Source organism: Pelecanus crispus, chromosome W, assembly GCF_030463565.1.
Source record: "Pelecanus crispus isolate bPelCri1 chromosome W, bPelCri1.pri, whole genome shotgun sequence".
Classification (NCBI taxonomy): Eukaryota; Metazoa; Chordata; class Aves; order Pelecaniformes; family Pelecanidae; genus Pelecanus; species Pelecanus crispus.
The window spans coordinates 18,608,639-18,619,431 of NC_134675.1; positions in this window are offsets into that span (position 1 = coordinate 18,608,639).

A 10,793-nucleotide genomic window follows, 5' to 3' on the forward strand; every position below is an offset into this window, starting at 1 on the left:
AAGCTAAGCATGTGAATGCTTGCAGGATTGGAGCCTAGTGAAGAATCTTCATTGTTCCAATTAATTGTAATATGTATAAGATTTCTACACTGGGAAGTTTCCAGTGTGCACTCCTGATAAGTCTTGTAAACAATCCCACCATTTTGGTTTGCAAAAGTAAAGATAGTTGCAAGAAAAATGAGCTCAAAAGGAAGAATTGGCAATTTACTACGGTAGTGCAGTAGTTGATTAGATGTGTGAATTCTCCATGGATTCAAAAGAATAAACTGCCACTTTTTACATTCCTTCTTCTGTAAAAGGTCTGAAAAGTTTTTTTCCCTGTTCACTATTTCATATATTCTTATTAATGCTTTGATGTTTACATTAAGGATGAAACATCCTTTTTATTTTTATTAGCAAGTTTCCCCACTTGTTTTGAATCTTGTTTTGATTTGAGATTTGGTTGGAATTTCCAGATTTGTTCTGTTTTGTGTGGTTTTTCCTTAATTTTCTAAATTAAATAAGTTTCTGAAGATGGCAATGTGCATGAGATCTCTTGTACATATTTTGTGCAGTGCCTAGACTCTCTTGCATTATTGTTCTGTGAAAAGGTTGAATAGGAATTATTATAAAGTCTTGGGAAAAATATAGTATTGCATTTGTAACAATATTGTTCTTTGTAAACACTGAACTTGGTGATCTCTCTCTTTATATATACCTATATATATAAATGAGCCTAGAATGTGAGCCTGCACATCTGAATGTAATTCCTCTGATGTTTTTTGTCACAGGTCTTTGACCCTTTCTCTGTAATGGGGCTGCAATGGTTTCATTTGGGGGGGGAGTTTGGGTTGAGGGGGAGTTGCCATCTATTTTGTTGTGATATATTTACTGTGCTACATTCCTTTATTTAGCAGAGCACTAATGTCTATAAGAATTGCAACAATAAAATACAGAACAAAAATACCTCAGACAAGGCTGAGAGTTTGCTGATAATAATTTAGGAAGTGGCTTGCCAAAACTGAATGAATGTATGCTAAGAAGATGTCCAAATTTCTCTTCTGCCACTTAGATTGCAGTAATGTATATGGGCATATGCAGAATCAAACACATAATATAAACTATGTATTTAAAACAGCATTGGTTTAGGGTAATAAATGATACAACTGCTCCTAAATTATATCAATTACTTAGCTAAGGTTGTATCCCTGCTTTCATTTTTAATTCTTGCCATATGTGGATCTTTCCATAAATATGTTCACTATTTAAATATGCAATGCATATGACAGAAATGTTATTTCACTGTCTAACTTGAAATATGTTTTTCACTTAGAAAACAGTGTGGTGGGTTGACCCCAGCCAGCAGCAAAACACCCACCCAGACTCTCGCTCATTCCCCTCTCCTGTGGGATGGGTAGAAAACAGAAGGAAGTCAAGAAGACTCATGGCCTGAGATAATAACAATTTAATAGGGAAAGCAAAAGCTGCATGCGCAAGCAAAGCAAATAGAGGAATTCATTCACTGCTTCCCTTCAGCAGGCAGATGTCCAGCCGCTTCCTGGAAAGCAGGGCCTCAGTACGTGTAACAAGTGCTTGGGAAGACAAACACCATAACCACAAATGTCCCCCCTTCCTCCTCCTTTCCCTGAGCTTTTACGGCTGAGCATGACATCATATGGTATGGAATAGCTCTTTGGTCAGTTTGGGTCAGCTGTCCCAGCTGTGTTCCCTCCCAACCTCTTGCCCACCCCCAGTCTACTTGCTGGGGACGGGGGGGGGGGGAGAAAAAGAGAGAAAACCTTGATGCTGTGCAAGCACTGCTCAGCAATAGCCAAATCGCTGCTGTGTTATCAACACTGTTTTAGCCACAAATGGAAAGCATAGCACCATACAGGCTGCTACGAAGAAAGTTAACTCCATCCCATACAGAGCCAGTACAAAAAGCTTCTTTCCTATATTACTAATTACTAATCTAGTGGCCTTCTACGATGGAGTGACTGCATCAGTGGACAAGGGAAGAGCTACGGATGTCATCGACCTGGACTTCTGTAAGGCCTTTGACGCTGTCCCCCACAACAGTCTTGCTGCTAAATTGGAGAGATCCATATCTCTTTGACGGATGGCCTGTTACATGGATAAGGAATTGGCTGGATAGCCGTGTCCAAAGAGTTACAGTCAATGGCTCAATGTCCAAGTGGAAACCAGTAATGAGTGGTGTCCCTCAAGGGTCCGTACTGGGACCAATACTGCTTAATATCTTCATTAATAGATAGTGGGATTGAGTGCACCCTCAGCAACTTTGCAGACGTCACCAAGCTGAGTGATGCAGTTGATAAACTAGAGGGAAGAGATGCCATCCAGAGGGACCTTGAGAGGCTTGAGGAATGGACTCATGCGAACCTCATGAAGTTCAGCAAGGCCAAGTGCAAGGTCCTGCACCTGGGCCAGGGCAATCCCCAGTATCAGTACAGGCTGGGGGATGAAGGGATTGAGAGCAGCCCTGCGGAGAAGGACTTGGGGGTACTGGTGGATGAAAAGCTGGACGTGAGCTGGCAACGTGCGCTTGCAGCCCAGAAAGCCAATCGTATCCTGGGCTGCATCAAAAGAAGCGTGGCCAGCAGGTCGAGGGAGGTGATTCTGCCCCTCTACTCTGCTCTGGTGAGACCCCACCTGGAGTACTGCGTCCAGCTCTGGGGCCCTCAGCACAAGAAGGACATGGACCTGTTGGAGCGGGTCCCGAGGAGGGCCACAAAAACGGTCAGAGGGCTGGAGCACCTCTCCTACGAGGACAGGCTGAGAGAGTTGGGGTTGTTCAGCCTGGAGAAGAGAAGGCTCCAGGGAGACCTTATTGCGGCCTTTCAATGTATAAAGGGGGCTTATAAGAAAGATGGAGAGAGATTTTTTTTTTTACCAAGGCCTGTAGTGACAGGACAGGGGGCAACGTTTTTAAACTGAGAAAGGGTAGATTTAGATTCGACACAAGGAAGACATTTTTTTATGATGAGGGTGGTGAGACACTGGAACAGGTTGCCCAGAGGAGTTCTGGATGTCCCATCATTGGAAGTGTTCAAAGTCAGGTTGGACACGGCTTTGAGCAACCTGATCCTGTGAAAGATGTCCCTGCCCACTAGATGGTCTTTGAAGGTCCCTTCCAACCCAAACCATTGTATGTATCCGAGCCCAGAGAGTAGTTGTAAATGGAGCTAAGTCCAGTTGGCAGCCGGTCACGAGCGGTGTTCCCCAGGGCTCAGTTTTGGGGCCAGCCTTGTTCAATATCTTTATCGATGATCTGGATGAGGGGATTGAGTGTACCCTCAGTAAGTTTGCAGACGACACCAAACTGGGTGGGAGTGTTGATCTGCTGGAGGGTAGGATGGCCCTGCAGAGGGACCTGGACAGGCTGGACCGATGGGCCGAGGCCAACTGTATGAGGTTAAACAAGGCCAAGTGCCGGGTCCTGCACTTCGGGCACAACAACCCCATGCAACGCTACAGGCTTGGGGAAGAGTGGCTGGAAAGCTGTCTGGCCGAAAAGGACCTGGGGGTGTTGGTAGGCAGCCAGCTGAACATGAGCCAGCAGTGTGCCCAGGTGGCCAAGAAGGCCAACAGCATCCTGGCTTGTATCAGGAATAGTGTGGCCAGCAGGAGCAGGGAGGTGATTGTTCCCCTGTACTCGGCGCTGGTGAGGCCGCACCTGGAATACTGTGTCCAGTTTTGGGCCCCTCAATACAAGAAAGACATTGAGGTGCTGGAGCATGTTCAGAAAAGGGCAACAAGACTGGTGAAGGGTCTGGAGTACAGGCCTTATGAGGAGCGGGTGAGGGAACTGGGGTTGTTTAGGCTGGAGAAGAGGAGGCTGAGGGGAGACCTTATCGCTCTCTACAACTACCTGAAAGGAGGTTCTAGTGAGGTGGGTGTTGGTCTCTTCTCCCATGTAGTTAGTGATAGGACGAGAGGAAATGGGCTTAAGCTGCGCCAGGGGATGTTTAGGTTGGAAATTAGGAAAAATTTCTTTATGGAAAGGGTGGTCAAGAATTGGAACAGGCTGCCCAGAGAGGTGGTGGAGTCACCATCCCTGGAAGTGTTCAAAAACCGAGTAGATGTGGCACTTCGGGACATGTTTTAGTCTAGTCTACCCTTGATTGGCTTAGAGTAGACTTGGTAGTGTAGGTTAATGGTTGGACTGGATGATCTTAAAGGTCTTTTCCAACCTAAACAATTCTATGATTCTATGATTCTATGATTCTAATTCTTAAACCACTATTCTCTTTCCAAAGTCTTCTGTATGATATATTCTGAACACCTAACACAACTTGAATAAAAAACATCTAGTTGTAATATGTTTGTCCTTACAGCAAATCTTGGGACTGCCTATGTGAAGACTGAAAAATATTTGTATTATTATAGGTTGACTTAAAAACAACATGGTAATACTGGAATATTATTTATGCTCAAAGATTCTGATATTATAAAAAATAAGATCTTTTTAAAGCATAATAAGAACATAGAGAACACCCACAGAATTTAAATTCACGGGCAGAAAGAAGTCATGAAGCATGCACATCATACCAGTGCAGGTTGAGAAATTAAAGGGATGGTTGGTGAATATTTCTAGCTCTGATGTCAATAGAACTTTTAAATTTCTTGTGCCTCATGAGAAGGAATATGAAGTACATCAAGCAAGAGTCAACGGAGGACTATTTCCTTATCAAAGTTTTCATAGAACCACAGATTGTGTTAGGGGCAGACCAAATCTGGTATCCCAATAGAGGTGAGGCTGCTGCAGCTCCAGGTCCAACCAATAGAGACGCTGAGCATGTATTCCCAGTAGACACACAAATACACATATACAATACATACACACACACAAATACATACACACACATATATATGTCAGTCTCACAGATAAACACAGACATACTCAGCACTCACACAAACACAAAAAGCACCAATGGCCTCTTCCTGTTCCCCTCTCTAGTAGTCCAATATGAAGGTCCACTAGTGGGAATATATATATACATATTTACAATGTGGATCCCTCCAGTAGCTGGGCTCACACACTCAGTCTGCCCAGTAGCTGCCCCTGGATCCCAGTCTCCCCAGTTGCTGGCACCTGGCCATACAAGCTCCCAAGGCTGCAGTCCCACTCCAGTTGCTGGTACAGAAGCGCGCACACACACACACACATAGAGAGCTTTCTGGAAGTTGGCCAGGACACTCCTGGTCCCTCTGGTAGCCAGCTCCTCTTGTGGTCTTGCCCTTAGAGACACACACATGCCTGGCTCCCAGGCTATTTCACCTACTCACTAGCTAGTCTGGTTTCGCCAGCACTCGCACACCTGCTCTCACTGCAGCTGCTGGCACACAGGCCCTTCAACCTCTGGTTTGACTCCAGGTGCTGGCACTCAAACCCCCATACGCACACATGCACACAAAATAAAGACCCCTCCCTCACCCAGGAAAAGACTTAGAAAGGAATTTAATGAGAAGATAGGAGAGGCTGAGCTGATCAGGTGCAGGGCACGGCCAGACAAGCATAGTGACCAGCCAACTATTTACACTTGACTGGCCCTTTTTCATAGAATCATAGAATCATTTAGGTTAGAAAAGACGCTTAAGATCATCCAGTCCAACCATTAACCTACACTACCAAGTCCACACTATACCAATCAAGGGTAGACTAGACTAAACCATGTCCCAGAGTGCCACGTCTACTCGGTTTTTGAACACTTCCAGGGATGGTGACTCCACCACCTCTCTGGGCAGCCTGTTCCAATGCTTGACTACCCTTTCCGTGAAGAAATTTTTCCCAATATCCAATCTAAACCTCCCCTGGCGCAGCTTGAGCCCATTTCCTCTCGTCCTATCACTAACTACATGGGAGAAGAGACCAACACCCACCTCACTAGAACCTCCTTTCAGGTAGTTGTAGAGAGCGATAAGGTCTCCCCTCAGCCTCCTCTTCTCCAGACTAAACAACCCCAGTTCCCTCACCCGCTCCTCATAAGGCCTGTACTCCAGACCCTTCACCAGTCTTGTTGCCCTTTTCTGAACATGCTCCAGCACCTCAATGTCTTTCTTGTATTGAGGGGCCCAAAACTGGACACAGTATTCCAGGTGCGGCCTCACCAGCGCCGAGTACAGGGGCACAATCACCTCCCTGCTCCTGCTGGCCACACTATTCCTGATACAAGCCAGGATGCTGTTGGCCTTCTTGGCCACCTGGGCACACTGCTGGCTCATGTTCAGCTGGCTGCCTACCAACACCCCCAGGTCCTTTTCGGCCAGACAGCTTTCCAGCCACTCTTCCCCAAGCCTGTAGCGTTGCATGGGGTTGTTGTACCCGAAGTGCAGGACCCGGCACTCGGCCTTGTTGAACCTCATACAGTTGGCCTCGGCCCATCGGTCCAGTCTGTCCAGGTCCCTCTGCAGGGCCATCCTACCCTCCAGCAGATCGACACTCCCACCCCACTTGGTGTCGTCTGCAAACTTACTGAGGGTGCACTCAATCCCCTCATCTAGATCATTGATAAGGATATTAAACAAGGCTGGCCCCAAAACAGAGCCCTGGGGAACACCGCTCGTGACCGGCCGCCAACTGGACTTAACTCCATTCACCACTACTCTCTGGGCTCTGCCACCCAACCAGTTTTTTACCCAGCGAAGGGTACGCCCATCCAAGCCATGAGCTGCCAGCTTCCCAAGGAGAATATTATGGGAGCCGGTGTCAAAGGCTTTGCTGAAGTCCAGGTAGATGACATCCACAGCCTTTCCATCACCTACCAGGCGGGTCACCAGGTCATAGAAGGCGATCAGGTTGGTCAAGCAGGACCTGCCTTTCATGAACCCATGCTGGCTGGGCCTGATCCCCTGGTTGATCTGCACTTGCCTGTTGAGTTCACTCAATATGAACCTCTCCATAATCTTTCCCGGCACCGAGGTCAGGCTGACAGGCCTGTAGTTCCCCGGGTCCTCCTTCCGGCCCTTCTTGTAGATGGGCGTCACATTGGCAAGCCTCCAGTCATCAGGGACCTCCCCTGTTAACCAGGACTGCTGATAGATGATGGAAAGTGGCTTGGCAAGCTCCTCTGCCAGCTCCCTCAGTACTCTCGGCTGGATCCCATCTGGCCCCATAGATTTGTGAGCGCCCAGGTGGCATAGCAGGTCATTAAGTGCTTCCTCCTGGACTATGAGGGCTCCATTCTGGTCCCCATCCCTATCCTCTAGCTCAGGGGCCTGAGTACCCTGGGGATGACTGGACTGGCTGTTAAACACCGAGGCAAAGAAGGCTTTAAGTACCTCAGCCTTTTCCTTGTCCTCGGTGACAATGTTCCCCCCCACATCCAGCAAGGGATGGAGATCCTCCTTGGCTCTCCTTTTATTGCTGATGTACTTATAAAAGCATTTTTTTATTACCTTTTACAGCATTGGCCAGATTAACTTCTTGCTGGGCTTTTGCTTTTCTAATTTCCTCCCTGCATGACCTAACAAGATCCCTGTACTCCTCCTGAGTTGCCTGCCCCTTCTTCCAAAGGCGTTAGACTCTCCTTTTTTCCCCTGAGTCCCCGCAAAAGCTCCCTATTCAGCCAGGCCAGTCGTCTTCCCCGCCGGTTGGTCTTACGGCACACAGGGACAGCCCACTCCTGTGCCCTTAAGACTTCCTTCTTGAAGAAGGCCCAGCCTTCCTGGACCCCTTTGCCTTTCAGGACTGCCTCCCAAGGGACTTTCCCAAACAGCGTCCTGAACAGGCCAAAGTCTGCCCTCTGGAAGTCCACGGCAACAGTTTTGCTGCCCCTCCGCTTGGCATCGCCAAGAATCGAGAACTCTATCATATCGTGGTCGCTAAGCGCAAGACGGCCTCCGACCACGACATCTCCCACAAGCCCTTCTCTGTTTGTAAACAGCAGGTCAAGCGAGGCACCTCCCCTGGTAGGCTCGCTTACCAGCTCTGTCAGGAAGTTATCCTCCACACACTCTAGGAACTTCCGAGACTGTTGCCTCTCTGCTGTGTTGTATTTCCAGCAGATGTTCGTCAAGTTGAAGTCCCCCATGAGAACAAGGGCTGGCGATTGCGAGACTGCTGCCAGCCGCTTGTAGAACGCCTCATCTATCTCTACATCCTGGTTGGGTGGTCTATAGCAGACTCCCAACAGGACATCCGCCTTGCTGGCCTTCCCCCTCATCCTTACCCATAAGCACTCGACCTTATCATCACCACTGTCGAGCTCTATACAGTCTATAGCCATCCAGTGCAGCACTCCAGTCATGAGAGTCGTCCCACCACGTTTCTGTGATGGCTACTATGTCATAGCTATCCTGCTGCACAAGGGCTTCCAGCACCTCCTCTTTGTTGCCCATGCTACGTGCATTGGTGTACATGCACTTGAGCCGGGCTATCGATTTTGCCCCCAGCGTTGCCATGCCGCCCCTGGGCTCCTCACTAGCGGGCCCATTTATATCCCCTTCCCCCTTCAAACCTAGTTTAAAGCCCTCCCAATGAGTCCTGCCAACTCATGGGCGAGAATCCTTTTCCCCTTTGGAGACAGCTGATCTCCATCAGCCGCCAGCAGGCCCGGTGCCATGTAAACCTCCCCATGATCGAAAAAACCAAAATTCCACTGATGGCACCAGCCTCTGAGCCACCTGTTAATCAGGTGAGTTTTCCCATTCCTTTCGGCATTCTTCGCTGCCATTGACGGGACTGAGGAAAACGCTACCTGTGCTCCCGATCCTGCGACCAATCGCCCCAGTGCCCTGAAGTCCCTCTTCATTGCTTTAGGACTTCTCTCTGTAATCTCATCACTGCCATCCTGTACAACCAGCAACGGGTAATAATCGGAGGGCCTTACGAGGTCGGGGAGTTTCCTAGTAATGTCCCTAACCCAGGCCCCAGGGAGGCAGCAGACTTCCCTGTGAGATGGGTCCGGACGGCAGATTGGGCCCTCAGTTCCCCGCAGGAGGGAATCACCCACCACAATTACCCTCTTTTTTTTCTTAACGGGGGCAGTCGTAATCCGTGGGGTTGACTGACTGGCCCTCGGCAACCCCCTGGCTGGACCTTCGCCTTCACCTCCCTCCCTGCTTGCCTGGCCCTCAACTTCCAGAGCCCCATATCTGTTATGTAAGGGCAACTGGGAAGGTGAGGGAGGCCGGGAGGGGATTCGCCTGCCTCCCCGGGCAGGGACCTGTTTCCATTTCCCCCCGTCTCTTGGATCCCCTCCTTCTTCTTGCCGGCAAGAGGGTAGGGGATCCTCTGCTCCTTGTGGGGCCTCTGCCTGCTGCCTTGGCCCCAGAGATGGCAGGGTACGGCTCCACCAGTCTATTTCCCTCTCACACTCCCTGATACTCCTCAGCCTTTCCACCTCCTCCTTCAGCTCTGCCACCAGGCTGAGGAGATCATCTACCTGGTCACAGCAAAGACATTTGCCGTCTCCGCTGCCCTCCGGTACAAGCGACAGGCTCAGGCACTCCCTGCAGCCAGCGACCTGGACGGCTGCATGTTTGTGCGGGAGCTCTGTCTGGGTCACCACGTTCCTTCTGGCAGAGACTTTCGGGCAGGTGGTAACCGTAGCTGCCAGGTATTCTCCTGGGAGGACAATGACCACTGCCTGAGTTTCCCTTTGGAACTAGGAGTGGGGACACTTGGCCTTCCCCGCACAAACTGCCACACCATGCCCTGCTTGCCCGTCCTGGTCGCCACGCTCCTGGTCACTCGCGCTCCCTGGGGGTTGCTTTTATAGGTGGGGGGTTTAGGCCGCCGTCACTCCTGGCCCTGCCCACGCTGCGTCACAGCTGCTGCACATCAGCAGCTCGCCCTTTCCCGCTCTTCCCCGCTCTAGGCTGGGGGGCTGGGCTGCCCGCTCTCGCCCTGCGCTTTTTGCCGCCTCAGCAAGGGTGCCCCGGCACGAGCGTCCACTCCGGAACCCTTCGCCTCGGTGACTGGTGATTTTTATCCCCTTACCCCTCTATTTTCCCACACTTGTTTTCCCTAAACCTACTTGATCCCACTGTTTCCCTGCCTTTGGTGGTTCCTCTAAACATCCCATAATAAGTCCTGTGTGACCCCAAGATGCTTTTCCCCTGCATTCCATAATGCGTCCCAACCCCTAGGCAGCAACCACCCTTGGTCTGAAAGGTTATCTGGAGAGCTGCTCCTGATGACTCATGGTGATGGGTTTCATACCTGGAGACTGGGGCTGAGGCTCTCTTGGAAGAGCCCTAGGAAAGACCTGGACAGGGGGTCCCTTCCTCTGAGTCTGTAATTTGGATTCCCCTGCCTGCCTTAGTGCCTCTGCGCTCCTCTGGTATTGTGGAGATGGGCCTTTGATGGGCTGATAGCTCCTGTGATGGGCCTGGGAGTAGCTGGGGCAGGGTATTATTTGGGTTCCACCACCTGCCATTGCCTCTCTGGTCCTTTGTGTGTGTGCAGATGAGCTTTTGGTCATACAACAGTAAGGAGTACTTTAAATTTGCAAAGCTAAATATATACACCATAGATGCTCTAGAGGAAATATTGAACTTGGAGCTTCATGCACTGATTCACTAATCATAGACTGAAATATAAGCAGTATCAACATGGGAATGGGGAGGGACAGTATACATACTTGTTCAAGGAAGGGGATAACTCCGATTACACACACCTCCACCCACACATACCCCGTGGAACAGCTGTTGTTGCCACACTTTTTATATGGGTGTCTGTCAAAGCATGACTGTGGTTACAGAATCATAGCCAATGAAGAAACAGCAAAGATTCTAAAAACATGTTAGCAAACATATACAAATATACAAATACAAACATATACATATATCCC